General features: G+C 42.9%; 2 protein-coding genes across 2 annotated transcripts in view; one reads left to right on the forward strand and one right to left on the reverse strand.

Annotated features, from left to right (window-relative positions):
• The window catches only part of SPTBN2 (spectrin beta, non-erythrocytic 2), a 243,066-nt gene that overhangs the window by 55,892 nt on the left and 171,529 nt on the right, over nucleotides 1-15,645 (reverse strand). The gene's annotated exons all lie outside the window — the stretch shown is intronic.
• The window catches only part of C9H11orf80 (chromosome 9 C11orf80 homolog), a 97,507-nt gene continuing 85,679 nt past the window's right edge, over nucleotides 3,818-15,645 (forward strand). The window contains exons 1-2 of the mRNA XM_049780882.1: nucleotides 3,818-3,850; nucleotides 11,654-11,707. The gene's annotated coding sequence lies outside the window, so the exon portion shown is untranslated. The remainder of the gene's footprint in view (nucleotides 3,851-11,653; nucleotides 11,708-15,645) is intronic.

The following is a 15,645-nucleotide window of genomic DNA, read 5'->3' on the forward strand; positions in this document are numbered from 1 at the left end:
CAACAACAAAAATATGAGAGGCCATCTCCAGGTCCTGCCTACCTGACTGAAAATCTGAAATTCGGTTCGGAATGTACTTGGGACAGGTGGTCTTGAAACATATAGGACACCCAGTTTTTGTTTTTGTTTTTGTTTTTTTGGTTTTTGGGCCACACCCGGCGGTGCTCAGGGGTTACTCCTGGCTATCTGCTCAGAAATAGCTCCTGGCAGGCACGGGGGACCATATGGGACACCGGGATTCGAACCAACCACCTTTGGTCCTGGATCGGTTGCTTGCAAGGCAAACGCGCTGTGCTATCTCTCTCCGGGCCCCCCAGTTTTGCTTTTTAATTTTTTACATAAACTCTTTATTTAAGCATCATGATAACAAACACGATTGTAGTTTGTAGTTGTGTTTCAGTCATTAACAGAACACCCCCCTTCACCAGTGCAACATTCCCACCATCAATGCCCCCCCATTCCTTACCATTCCCTGCCTATATTGGAGACAGGCATTTTACTACAGTTACTTATATTTTTAAGTTTAGTAAGCTCTTCTTTATTTTTTTAAAGGATAAGAGTTATAAAAAAATACAATAATAACGGTGTGAGAGTGGCAATTTTTGTTGTTTGCATAGGCCCAGCAAAATATGGGGAAAATGGAAAAAAAAAAGCCTTGACCTAAATATAAGGTGACCTTAACCTGAAGTTTTCTGGCATAAGACCAACTCTGGGCTCCAGGCATACTAGGTTGTCCGACCCCTGAGTCATTCATTCTTTGTGGGGGGACACCCAGTTTTAAATTTGTCGGTATCTGTCCAAAATATTGCATAGGAACCCCCCCCCCATAAAGTCTCTCTCTGAGCTGAAACTCAAGCTTCGCTGCCCATCCTGCTTTGGGATCTGCTCAATCTGGAGCAGAAATCTAGAGAGAAATTGATTTGGGGGAGCACTTAGGGCAGTTTGAACTGAGGCAGTGGATTGGGGGAGCTGGCCACCTCCAGCAGGAGGAAAAGCGCTTTGTAAAGAGCCGTGGGAAGGTGCCTGGGAGGGAGGCGGAGTCGTCGTGCCCCGGCAGGGTTCGGGTCAGCGCCCAAGACTCTGCCCACACTCGGTCGCCCCATCCGCCCACCTGCCCAAGGCGCCTTCGCAGCGCTGAGGAGGCGGCGGGGGCGCCGGACGGCCTGCGAGTGCGCAGGCGCGGGATGGGGCGGGGCCGGGCGTCCAACGAGAGCGCAGGCGCAGCACAGGGCTGGGCTGGGCGGCCGGCGAGTGCGCAGGCGCGTGGGCGGGGCTAGCGCGTGGGCGGGAAACGGAGCCGTCGGTCGGTTGGTCGGTGGTGGGCGAGGGCGGACGACGACGAAGCCCTGAGGGCCGCTGCGTGACTGGGCTTTGTGGTCGCTGCTGCCCCGCGAGAAATGGAGGGCACGGCCACGGCTGTGTGCCAGGTGATGAGAGAATCCGCGGAGGAAGCCCCGCAAGGCTTGGGGACGAGACTGCGAAGTTGAGGGCCCTGGGCCCGACCTGAGGTGGAGCAGAGAAGGTTCTGGAAGGAGACGTTGGAGCGACTAGTCCGCCTGCCTGACTGGGCCTTGTGAGGCGCAGAGTCGCCATTGGGGCGCCCTGAGTGAAGACGCCCCTCAGGCAACCCAATGTGAAAAGCCAAAGAAGGCAGCCAGGGGGATCTTGGGTGCCTCAGGATATTGGGGCACAGCCTGGAGGGCGCACAGAAGGGAATGGCAGCAGTAGTTCGAAGGCCTGGGGCTGTAACGGATGAGGGGCCGATTCCAGAGTCAGTTGTGGGGTGCACACCCGCCCCCCCCCCCCAGTGGCAGGCAACATGGATGGTGACACAGGTGCCATCCTGAGTGACCATTGTGTAGCTGGGGGTCCCAGGTAGAGCAAGTATGACCCCCCCCCCGGCTCTCACCTCTTTCCTCTCCCAAAGGCCCCTGGCTCCCCCACAGCTCCCCAATCTTTGCCTTCCCCATGGCCAACAGGGACTGTGGAGGACTCGACTTGATAGGCGATGGGAGCTCGCAGAGGATCCAGAGCTTTTTGATTCAGAGCTTTTTGTGATCCCGTCATCCCAGCTTGTCCCTCCTTGTGGAGAAAGAAAAGGGGAGAATCTCACCCTTTAGGGGAGCCCAGGCAGTCAGGATGCACGAAGGAATATATTAGAGGCAGAAATGTCTGGAAAACGGCTTCCCAACGTTAGCATCTTAGCTCCCCAGTATCTTACTGAGATATCATTCACTGCCTCTAAAGATGGGGAAATGATGGGTCGAGTGATAGTACAAATAGTACAGGTAGGGATGTCTGGCGTGCCACATAGTTTCCCCACATCTCCCAGAATTACATATGGTCCCACACAACACCCCCAGCCTACCAGGAATGATCTCTGAGTATTGAAGCAGTGCTGGGTGTGGTTCCCAAATAAATAGCAACAGTAAAATATAGTATGCAGTGTTGACTTGCAGTTGAACTTGTGAGAGTAATAGCCAGTGCCTACCAAGCATTTTACTATTATGCCCTGCCCTGTGTTAAGAATGTTGTAATATTTTGATTGCATCCATCAGCAGCCAGGTGTCCCATGAGGTAGATTTATCCTGTTTTTTTCATACATCAGGAAGCTGAGGTTTGGAGAAGTTAAGTAATGGTTCCAGAATTACATGCTGGACTATATATATACATATATATTTTTTTCAGCAACTCATAACCAAGTACTTCTCTGCCTCTTGACAGTAGTCTTAATTCTGACACTCAGAAATGTTGCCCCTTTTCAGGGGCTGGAGAATAGTACAGTGGGTAGGGCACTGTCTGGTTTGATCCTTGGTGTTATATGGTCCTCTTAGCACAGCCAGAGTAATTCTGAGCATTGCTGGATGTTGCCCCAAAATAAACATTCCAAAAAACAAAAACAAAAATAATCTGACGCCAAAAAACAAAACAACAACAAAAAAACCCACCCCCCTCCAAAACCCACAGAAATGTTGCTTCTGTGAAAGGTAAATATGATTCATAGCCAGATGCTGTTCTTAGTTTTTGGTTTTTGGGCCACACCCGGCGGTGCTCAGGGGTTACTCCTGGCTGTCTGCTCAGAAATAGCTCCTGGCAGGCACGGGGGATCCTATGGGACACCGGGATTCGAACCAACCACCTTTGGTCCTGGAACAGCTGCTTGCAAAGCAAACACCGCTGTGCTATCTCTCCAGTCCCCCAGATGCTGTTCTTAATCATAATCTTCATGTTGGCTTTTATTTGGGGAGTAAAAAATAAGAAAAATCCCACTTAATTTTTCCAAATTATTGTTTCTAGATGAACTTACATTTTTAATAGATCAGTTCTTTGTCTTTATTTCTAATCTGTTGGACATAGTCTTGAAATTTACTGATTCCTTTTACGTGTTACTTCCAAAGTTATTCAACTTAAGAGGTAGTGCTTTGTTCTCAACCAATGGAAATAGGTTTTTTTTTTGTTTGTTTGTTTGTTTGGTTTTGGTGGTGCTCAGGGGACCATATTGTACTTCAGGGATCGAATCTAGGTAGGTTGGATACAAGGCATATGTCCTATCTGCCATACTATCACTCTGGCCCAAACAAATGTAAACCTAACATTTTACAAGCAAGAATTTCTCTTTATAAAATTTTTAATTAACTATCCTAAAAATATACTATTACAATGGTTTCTAAAGAAGATTTTGTTTTCTTTGAATTATGCCCTTTTCAGATTTTGAAATATTTAATCATTCACTGGAAGTATGAAACAGCAAGTGTATCAAAGGAAGGCTTGCTAGAAGGACAGTTAATAATTTCCACAGAAGCATTAAATTCTAAGCACCAGGCCAATACTCTTCATTGTGTAACAACTAGTAAGTGAAGGAAAAATGATTTTCTGTGTTTTTCAATATAATTTGTTATATTTTATTTTAAATTTTCATTTGGTTATGATCCTTTATCATATTCGTCAGAGTTCTATAGTTTAAAATCTTATATGATGTAATAAGCATCTGGTAATATATTTACTAATGTGTCATACAGGAAAGGTGGGTAGAACGATGATTACAGATTCTTTTGCTAGCATAATTTCATATTGCTTAGTTTTAATATCCTCTTTCACAGTAAAATTGTATTAAATTGAAGTTTACTTACTTTTATATTTAGACTCTGGTAGTCGGAAATGAGCCAAATTGAAAAAGAGGAAAGAAAAATGATGAATGTGATAACCTTCACTTGCAGTTAGTTAGTTTGAAAAAATCTATCTCCCATCTGCTCTTGATCGTTTTCCCAGTATAATTAAGGGAAAGCTGATATATTCATGGCTTTGCAACAACTACTCTTCGGTCTTTTTAAAAATAATTTTTGCACCTAATGTCATACCCATCATCAGTGTCTACCCCTTTAGGAAGACCCTTGCAACTACTTATTGTTAAGGGTTTCACTAAAATTAAAACATTTCCCCTTTTGGTGTTGGAGTGATAGTATTGCAGGTAGGGCATTTGCCTTGCATGCGGGTTCGATCTCTGGCATCCTATATAGTCTCCTGTACATAGTCAAGAGTAACTCCTGAGGATTGCCAAGTGTGGCCCAAAAATCAAAAATATAAAATATTTTCCCTCTTTAATAATTAGTCTTTGTGATGATTGAGGTACACTTGATTGTGGGCCTCTCACCATTATTTGTGGTGTTTTCTGGAAGTCACAGACTTTAGTTGTGGTGCTGAATACACTTGGTTGTGGTGTGCCTGGGAGCCTAAATAGCAGTCATTGAGATTATACTTGGGCTGTGTGTTGATATCAGTGATTCAGCTCATGGTTGCCAGGCATGCATTCTACTACTGAACTTTGGGCCCTAACAATTACTTTTTGTTTGTTTGTTTGTTTTGGGCCACACCCAGTGATTCTCAGGGGTTACTCCTGGCTATTCGCTCAGAAATCGCCCCTGGCTCGGGGGACCATATGGGTTGCTAGGGATCAAACCAGGGTCCATCCTGAGTCAGCTTCGTGCAAGACAAACACCCTACCACTGTGCTATTGCTCCAGCCCCACGATTTTCTTGAATTTGTGTAGTGATTACCTTTTTGTTTGGTTATTTGGTGTGTGTGTGTGTGTGTGTGTGTGTGTGTATGTGCAAGCGCATTGTGGCTAGAGTGATGTTAGTCTGTATATATTTATTAGTTTGTGCATTCATTCTAATCTATAGAATCTATGTCAACTATGGCTAGGGTTGCAGGGTTCCTTTCACTCAAAGCAGCAGAATTAAACCTCAATAAATTTTGGTAAAAATTGAATTTCATTGAATTGGGAGTGGAGGTGGTCACATTATTTTAGTTTCAGTGTTTTCTCATACATCTAAGGAGAGTCACATTTCTTAGTTGTGGTACTTGTATATATTCTGGTTGGATGCTTACTGAGTTTGATGTGGTGCTCACTCATTTGTGCTCACCAGAAGTTATGTTCCTGATTGCAATGCTCACACACATTTTTGAGTTGTGTTTGCCAGAGTCACACCCTTTAGTTGATATATATATATAAATATATATATATAAATATATATATATATATATATATATATATATAATTCCTTGTACAAATTTGGCTGTAGCATGACTGGTAATCATTCTTATGGTTTAAGACATCAAAGATTCCAGGATTGCACATTGCATATATGGGGATCAAACAGTCTCACACTTGCAAAATATGTGTGTCAACCACTGAGCCATCTCTTGAAACTCCCTGCCATATCAATTTTTTTTTAGTAAACTTTGGTTCAAATTAGAGACCCTTGTTTCTACTTTTTTTTTTTTTTTTTTGGTCACACCCAGCAGCGCTCGGGTTACTCCTGGCTCTTTGTTCAGAAAATGCTCCTGTTAGGCTTAGGGGACTATATGGGATGCCGGGATTTGAACCACCGACCTTCTGCATGCAAGGCAAAATGCCTTACCTCCATGCTACCTCACCAGACCCCTTTTTCTACTTTTTTTTTTTGTTTGTTTTTTGTTTGTTTGTTTTTGGGTCACACCCGGCAGTGCTCAGGGGTTACTCCTGGCTGTCTGCTCAGAAATAGCTCCTGGCAGGCACTGGGGACCATATAGGACACCGGGATTTGAACCAACCACCTTTGGTCCTGGATTGGCTGCTTGCAAGGCAAACACTGCTGTGCTATCTCTCCAGGCCCTGTTTCTACTTTTTTTTTTTTTTTTTTTTGGTTTTTGGGCCACACCCGGTGACGCTCAGGGGTTACTCCTGGCTATGCGCTCAGAAGTCGCTCCTGGCTTGGGGGACCATATGGGACGCCGGGGGATCGAACCGCGGTCCGTCTCCTAGGCTAGCGCAGGTAAGGCAGGCACCTTACCTCCAGCGCCACCGCCCGGCCCCCTGTTTCTACTTTTTTAAAGGATGATCTCTCCCACATTCACTATCAGCTTTAGGGAAGGCCAGTCTCTAGAATGCCAAGTGGAAGGAGGGCGGACTCTGATGCCTTAAGATCTGACTACTACTTAAAAAAATTTTTTTTTCAGTCTATATCTCATTTTAGCTATTATATGATTCCTTATTCAGAGGTTCCTGATCCTGTTATTCCTGAGTCTTTGGGGATTTTTGGGAGGGATATAATTCAGGTTGTTTTGACCTTACCCGCTAAGGCATATCATTAAATTTCTAAACTCTCTCCTGTTACTCCTTTTTAGTTTCTAACATATCATTATTATAATGTTTTTTGTTTTGGCCACTCCCCAAAACTCAGGTGTTACTTCTGGCTCAGAAATCACTCCTGACAGGTTTAGGGAACCATATTTGGGGATCAAATCCAAGTTGGTTGCATGCAAAGCAAATGCCCTGCCAGCTGTGCTATTGCTCCAGACCCAAAACAATCAGTTTTTTTTGTTTGTTTGTTTATTTTGTTTTGTTTTGGTTTTGGTTTTTGGGTCACACCTGGTAGGCTCAGGGATTACTTCTGGCTCTACGCTCAAAAATTGCTCCTGGCAGGCTTGGGGGACCATATGGGATGCCGGGATTCGAACCACTATCTTTCTGCATGCAAGGCAAACGTCCTTCCTCCATGCTATCTCTCTGGCCCCAATATAATCAGTTTTAAAATTATATTTGATTACATATGCCTGCAAGGTATTATACCCACTGGTCTATGACTCTAGCCCCTAGAGAAGCTCTAATTCCTTGCAAAAATGGCTTTAAGGCTATGAATTCCCTAAACTATTCCTTGTCTGTGAGGGTCTGTATTGTTCCTTCAAATATCAATAATAATCTAGCTGGATAGAGTATTCACTAATATTTTATCCTGAGCAAAGTGTTTTCTCTGTTGAATTTTTATACCATATCTCTCCATATTCTTGCTCTATAATTTTATTTGATAGATCTGCTGTACATCTTAGGATTCTCCTTTGTATGTAATTTTTTTTTTTGATCACGCTGCTTTTAGTATTCTGGTTTTTGTCATTTTGAGTACAGTGTATTTTGGAGTCTTCCTAGTTTAGTCTTATTTTGCTGGGTCTCTTAGAACCTCTTGGATCTCAGTGCCTGCAATATTCAACTCTGGAAAACCATTACAGATGGTTTCTTTAACTATTGCTTCTTCATCACATTTGACTTCCTCTTCTTCAGGGACCCCAGTTATTCTTATATTGTTTTTCCTGAACTCATAGTTAGTTCTCTAGTATGCTGTTCATTTTTCCCCAAACTATTTTCCATTTTTTGCTATTTCCTAGTGTTTTTTCTTATCTTAGAACTCTTTGATCTTTAGTTCAGCATCTATTATTCTGCTATTCAAAATTGCTATTGAGTTTTGTTTGTTTTTGTGCTATACTCAGTGATGTCCAGGGTTGCTCCTGGCTCTGCACTAATTTTGCTGATGATTCTAGAGGTTAGTAGGAAAGAACCATATAGGATGTTGTGGATCAAATTAGGTTGGCTTAATTCAAGGCAAGTGCCCTACTATTGAGGTGTTGTGTGTGTGTGTGTGGTGTGTGTATATAGAATAAGTGTATGAGGAAATGTAAGGTGATAAAAGGGAGGTGCGTAGAACACCATTGACCCTAGAGGAAAAAGACAGAGAAGGAAAGAAATCAAGGGGGAAGAAAGAAGAGAAAAGGGAGTAATGGGAGAAACTCAGTTATACTGATGATGTGGGAGAGTAGTACAGCTCTGTGTCCAAAGCACAGGCTCAACAACACTGAAAATACAAGATTCGAACTACAACTACCAAACTTAGTAATGTGCCTATCAAGATGGCAGGTGGGGAATTGCGTTACTTAAAAAAAAAAAAAAAAACTACCACCTACCATCTTCTTCATTTTTGTCATTTTTCTCCCTCTTTTTTGGGGAGGCCATACCCAGCTATGCTTAGGGTTTACTTCTTGCTCTGCACCCAAGGGATTACTTTGGGGGACCATACAGGTACTGGGGATTAAACCTGGATTGGCCACATGAAAGACAAGTACCCTACTCACTGTACTATCACTTACTTCTTTTCTTTTTCTTTTCTTTTTCTTTTCTTTTCTTTTCTTTTCTTTTCTTTTCTTTTCTTTTCTTTTCTTTTCTTTTCTTTTCTTTTTAGTTTTTGGGTCACACCCAGCAGCGCTCAGGGGTTACTCCTAGCTCTGCGCTCAGAAATAGCTCATGGCAGGCTTGGGAGATCATTTGGGATGCCGGGATTTGAACCACCGACCTTCTGCATGCAAGGCAAATGCCTTACCTCCATGCTACCTCACCGGTCCCCTCTTTTGTTTTGTTTTTAATTAATTAATTAATTAATTAATTTTTTGTTTTTGGGTCACACACAGAAGTGCTCAGGAGTTACTCCTGGCTTTACGCTCAGAAATTGTTCCTGGCAAGCTCGGGGGACCACATGGGATGCCGGGATTTGAACCACTGTCTTTCTGCATGCAAGGCAAACACCTTATCTCCATGCTATCTCTCCGGCCCCACTATCACTTATTTCTGACTGAAGTAGTTTTTCGTTTTGACCCCTATACTTTTGCTTTTTGACTACTTGTGTTATTGTTTCTTTAAGCATGTTGAACATCCTCATTAAGTTGTCACTAAAGACATTGAGAATTTACTGGTGTTGTTTATGTCTTTGGTGATATTGTTTTAGCTTATTGAGATAGGCAGGCATCTGTGTTTTCCCATTGTTTTTTTTTTTTATTGTTTTTGCTGTGCTAGGGGGTGAATCTTTATAGTTAGACCCTTGAAAGATGCCAAGGGATTAGGCTGTACTGTTCTTTCTTCTCTGCTATCTTTACCAGGTAACTGAAAAAAATAACTGAGCAGCAAGCATATAATTAGTTGAGTAGATCTGCACCCTTCAGGAGCTGTGGTGTGGGTCCATTTATATGGCAGAGGTATGGTGTGTAGGTTGCTGTGTCCTAGCGGTAGGGCAGGGCTCTGCCTTCCATTCCAGATTAGATCAGTAATGTCAGACAGAGGCAGATCTTACCTGGAATGGCAGAGCAGCAAGCAGAAGTTCCTGTTTAGTGATTCTTACATAACTTTTATTCCTTAAAGAGTACTCCTTTTCTTGTTTGTTTGTTTTTTGTTTTTTGGATCACACCCTGAGGTACCCAGGGGTTACTCCTAGCTCTGCACTTAGAAATCGCTCCTGGCAGGCTTGGGATGCTGGAAATCAAAACCAGGTCTGTCCCGGGTTGGCCTTGTGCAAGGCAAATGCCCTACTGCTTTGTTACCACTCTGGCCCAGGGGTCTTCAAACTACGGCCTACGGGCCACATATTGTATTTATTCCCATTTTGTTTCTTCACTTCTAAATAAGATATATGCAGTGTGCATAGAAATTTGTTCATAATTTTTGTTTTTACTATAATCTGGCCCTCCAACAATCTGAAGGACAGTGAACTGGTCCCCTGTTTAAAAAGTTTGAGTCTGGCCCAAGAGTACACATTTCTAGAGGAGAAGACACATTCCTATTGATTCCTTTGGGTGTCATTCTTAGGTTGTGTGGATAATGTGTGTGGAGATGTTTAGGATTCAAACTCACACATATTAGACAATTATTCTGCCAGTTACCTATATCCACAGTCCAAATTTGTGTGTGTGTGTGTGTGTGTGTGTGTGTGTGAGAGAGAGAGAGAGAGAGAGAGAGAGAGAGAGAGACAGAGAGACAGAGAGACAGAGACAGAGAGACAGAGTCAGACTGAGAGACAGAGAGGGAAAGAGAGGGAAGAAAGAGAGAGAAGGAAAGAGAGAGGGGGAAGAGAAAGAGAGAGGTGCTTGGTGCTAGGAGATTACTTCTGGAAGTGCTGAATACCTTGTAGTATTGGGTATTGAACCAGGTTCTCTCAAATGTAAAGCATGTGTCCAGCCCTTTGATTTATCTCCTTAATCCTCCCCACACCATTCTTAGAATTCTTAACTGTGGGTGGATCACATCTTTGTGTGGGAGGGCATGTTCAATTTGAAAGAAACAAAACCTCCAGGTATTCAGATCTTTTTTTTCTTCTTTATTCCCCCTTCTTTTTGATGCTTCCCTCATTCTCTTCTGATGTTTGCATTTAGAATTCTTGAATGCAGGGATATTTTTTTGTTTGCTTTTGCTTTTGGACAACATCTGGAGGTGCTCAGGGCTTACTCCTGTCTCTGTTAAGGGATCACTCCTGGTGGGGCTCCAGGGCTTTAGGGGGTGGCGGGATTGAACCTGGCTTGGCCATATGCAAAGCATTCAATCCTTTGTATTGTATTTAAGACCTTGAGTGCAGAGAATTTTTACTTGCTAGTCCAGTAATGTATTTGTACTATTGAGTGAATTGGTTAACAGGTCTAATTACTTCTGTTTGTTTTGGGGCTACACCTGATAGTTGGTGCTTAGGTTCACTTCTGACAACACTTGGGGAAATGTATGTGGTACTGGGATTGAGTCCAATGTACTTACTATTCCTCTAACCTGTGGGCCAATATTTTTAATTAGATCTCAATCTGAAATGTGGGTTATTATACTCTAGTTTCTGCCTACAACTTGCTGGCTTCCTGTAATCCTTTTCTGTTAGCAATCATAGCAGAGAGGCACTTACAGTATTGAATATAAGTGAAAACACTTGTTATATGATTTTCTCCGCGAATTTATCCTGTTTCATAATAGTTACTGATGCCCCATATTCTTTGGTGCTTCCATTTTTACTCTTGGTATTCACATTTTAAAAGTTGTATATCTACAATCAGTGTTTTATACTCCCATTTTTTGGGGGGGAGGTCACACCTGGCAGCGCTCAGGGGTTATTCCTGGTTCTGAACTCAGAAATTGCTCCTGGCAGGCACGGAGGACCAAATGGGATGCTGGGATTCGAACCACCATTCGTCCTGGGTCAGCTGCATGCAAGAGAAATGCCCTGTCACTGTGCCATCACTCTGGCCCTAATACTCCCATTTGATTATTTGAATTAGTGTTTCCCAAAATGAGTCCCCTGATCCTGGGTGGGGGGGCAGCAGTAGCCATGTGCACAATTGGGGAAATGCCTTCTGTTTGTTCACTTAAGGAAGGTAGATTCCAGGGGAGGATGCCAAGTTATTATAATAAATTTTTTGTAAAGAGGATAGATGGACAGACACCTTTTGGAATGTATGCTTTAAAGTCTTATGCTCTACCAATGGAGCTTTAAATGAAATCCATTGAATTGTTTGTGAAATTTCTATGTTCTCTTTCTTACAGTTGCTTCTGCAGGAGGCATTTGTGGAGGGTTGAGTCTCAAGAAATTCCTAAAAGGTAAAGAACTGCTCAGTTTCCACAAGACTAAATCTTTTCAATGTATTGCATTTGCGGGGGACCTCCCAAGCAGTGCTGCGCAGGGAGCCAACTGGATTGTATGATTTAATGCTAGGGCTCACAGCCAGGGACCACTGGAGCCACTTTAGTGGTATGTGGTGGCCCTGTGGTGGTATTCACGGAAACCAGGTGGTACTGGGGATTGAAATGGGGTTCTAATATGCCTCTGAATCCTGTGCTATTTCTTTGGCCTGAATTTGGTATTTTGGTATTCAAAACAGACTTAGAGTGAAGAATAGGCTTGCCAGATTTAGCAAATAAATAAAGGATGCTCATTTGCACTGAGTAATAAGTCATTACTAGTTTTTAGTAGAAGTATGTACCCTTTAATATTTTTATCTTCTCTTTTTTTCTGGCCACCCTACTATGATCTGTTAAATCATATATACACAAGTATGGTCAGGATTCCAAGATCACTGTATTTTCTGAGTACTTTATCTTTTGGGGGGGGGTCACACCCAGCAGCGCTCAGGGGCTTCTCCTGGCTCTATGCTCAGAAATCGCCCCCGGCAGGCTCAGGGGACCATATGGGATGCCAGGATTTGAACCACCGTCCTTCTGCATGCAAGGCAAACGCTTTACCTCCATGCTATCTCTTCGTATCCCTGAGTACTCAGTATCCCTGAGTACTTTATATTATTTCAGGCAAGATTTTCCCACATGAAAATAAAATTTACGGGGCCGGGCGGTGGCGCTAAAGGTAAGGTGCCTGCCTTGCCTGCGCTAACCTTGGACGGACCGTGGTTCGATCCCCCGGTGTCCCATATGGTCCCCCAAGCCAGGAGCAACTTCTGAGCACATAGCCAGGAGTAACCCCTGAGCGTTACTGGGTGTGGCCCAAAAACCAAAAAAAAAAAAAAAAAAAAAAAAAAGAAAATAAAATTTACAAATTTTTCTCATTTACCTCAAGAAATGGCAAATTACTTTCCTGCAAATGGTTTTGGCAAGTATTAGTAACTGCTTTTCTCATTCTGTACCAAAGTTGTTATGATTTAGGAACTTTAGTGACCTTAGTTTTTTTTTCCTTGATTTGCGATAACAGGTTTTCATCAGTATCTCAAATTATATCTGAAATTATGAGGTTTCTATTAATAAAATTTGGTAGGTTATTTTTGGAGGTCTGAGAAAAAAAAGATTTTTTTTTTGTTTTTTTTTTGGGCCACACCCGGCATTGCTCGGGTTTCTCCTGGCTGTCTGCTCAGAAATAGCTCCTGGCAGGCACAGGGGACCATATGGGACACCGGGATTTGAACCAACCACCTTTGGTCCTAGATTGGCTGCTTGCAAGGCAAACGCCGCTGTGCTATCTCTCCAGGCCCCTGAGAAAAAAAATTTTAATAATTAATTTTGGGGCCGGAGAGATAGCACAGCGGTAGGGCATTTGCCTTGCATGCAGCCTATTTGGGATGGATGGTGGTTCAAGTCTCAGCATCCCATATGGTCTCCCGAGCCTGCCAGTGGCAATTTCTGAGTGCAGAGCCAGGATTTACCTTTGAGCGCTGCCAGGTGTGACCCAAAAACCAAAAAAGAAAAAAAATTAATTTTACCATAAAGTAATGGTAATGGCCTTCTAACACCACTCCCCCCCCACATTAACCTACCAAATCATAACAAATAATAGCAGTTTAGTTTTGACTAACTGGAAGACCTATAATTTTAAATTAAAAGTCATACATTTTTATTTGCTTGTATTTGGGCCATACCTAGGTGTGCTAAGGACTTACATCTCACTCTGCATTCAAGGATCAGTCCTGGTGGGATTTGGGGGGACCCTATATTGAGCTAGGGATCAGACCTGGGATTGTCACATGCAAGACAAACATCATCCCTACTGTGTCTCCAGCCACAGATATACATTTTTTAAGGAGTCCAAATGATCTGAGAAGAGCTGAAGTGACAGTACAGTAGGTAGGATGTTTACCTTGTATAAGACTGACTTGGGTTTGATTCCTGGCACCCATGTGATCCCTGGGCATAGAGCCAGGATTAACCCCAGAACACCACCAGATATGGCCCATAACCAAAAACAATCCCAAAACATCCATCCCAAAAGATCTGAGAGCTATTTATATTTTACTATTTATCTTTGCTTATATTGCTTGCTTGTTTCATGAAGAAAATTCAGTATACCTGTATTTTCCTGATAAATGGTTAATTTTCAGATTTTTCTAAATAATGAAAACCCTTTTTAGTATTAGAAGAATTGACAGTTTAATAAACATTTTTGGATTATTTTGTTTTGGGGCTACACTCAATGTCTAGAGAGGGGACTATTGCTCCTGATGGTGCTCAGGGTACCATGCAGTGCCAGGAATCCTACTTAGGACTTTAGTAAAGCATGTGCTCCATCCAGCCTTTTGAGCCATCTCCTAGCTGTGACAAGATAACTTCCTTTTTCTTGTTTTAGAGCCTGTGATGCTAGGGGTTACTCACTGGTAGGGGTCTAGGGATTGCTCCCATCAATGCCTTGGCAGCCATGTAGTACTAGATCAAACCTAGAACCTCAGCAAGCAAATTATGCACTGAATATGCCTTCAGCCCTTCGAGCTATCTCCCAAGTCTAATCAAAACAAAACAAAAATCAACTCAATAAAACCATTTTAAAAGAAACTTCCCTCAACTAAGTCTGGAATATAAGTAGGTAGTGGGTTTTTTTGGGGGGGGTGGGGACAAGAGGCAAATCTAGTGATGCACAGGGGTTACTCTTGATACACCCAGAAATCACTTCTGGCAGTGTTTTTGGGACCATATTTGAACCCAGGTTAGCTGTGTGCAAGTAAATTGCTTTACTTGTTGTATTATCTCTTTGGCCCTAATGTATGTTTATTTAAAAAACATCTTTGCTGGGGCCGGAGAGATAGCATGGAGGTAAGGCGTTTGCCTTTCATGCAGAAGGTCATCGGTTCGAATCCCGGCGTCCCATATGGTCCCCCGTGCCTGCCAGGAGCAATTTCTGAGCATGGAGCCAGGAGTAACCCCTGAGCACTGCCGGGTGTGACCCAAAAACCACAAAAAAAAAAAAAAATCTTTGCTGGGGCCAGAGAGAAAGCATGGAAGTAGAGCATTTGCCTTGCATGCAGAAGGACAGTGGTTCGAATTCCGGCATCCCATATGGTCCCCGAGCCTCCCAGGAGCAATTTCTGAGCGTAGAGCCAGAAGTAACCCCAGAGCACTGCCAGGTGTGACACCCCCCAAAAAAAATCTTTGTATTAAGAAAAATATGCTGGGGCTGGAGAGATAGCACAGCGGTGTTTGCCTTGCAAGCAGCCAATCCAGAACCTAAGGTGGTTGGTTCAAATCCCGGCGTCCCATATGGTCCCCCGTGCCTGCCAGGAGCTATTTCTAAGCAGATAGCCAGGAGTAACCCCTGAGTACCGCCGGGTGTGGCCCAGAAACCAAAACATAATATATATATATATATATGTATGTATATATATATATATAAGCGCTTTGGGGGCCCAGAGAGATAGCATGAAGGTAGGGCGTTTGCCTTGCACCCAGAAGGACAGTGGTTCGAATCCTGGCTTCTCACATGCTTCCCTGTGCCTGCCAGGAGCAATTTCTGAGCGCAGAGCTAGGAGTAACCCCTGATCACTGCCGAGTGTGACCCAAAAATAAAAATAAAAAAATATATATGCTTTGGATAGGAAGGGAACTTAAAGAGATATAAGGCATGCTTTGCATTACGGAGCCCTAGGTTTAGTTCTGGTACTTCATGGAGTCTCAGGGAGTACTTCCACAAGGAATAGATACTTCCCCTAAAATAAATGTTAAAGAAAATATGCTATGTATTGATTATGATAACAACCAAGAGCTCCACTAGTTAGGTAAAATATATATCTATATAATACATTTACAAGACATTTACTATATCTGTG

The sequence above is a fragment of the Suncus etruscus genome, chromosome 9 (genome assembly GCF_024139225.1).
Source record: "Suncus etruscus isolate mSunEtr1 chromosome 9, mSunEtr1.pri.cur, whole genome shotgun sequence".
NCBI lineage: Eukaryota > Metazoa > Chordata > Mammalia > Eulipotyphla > Soricidae > Suncus > Suncus etruscus.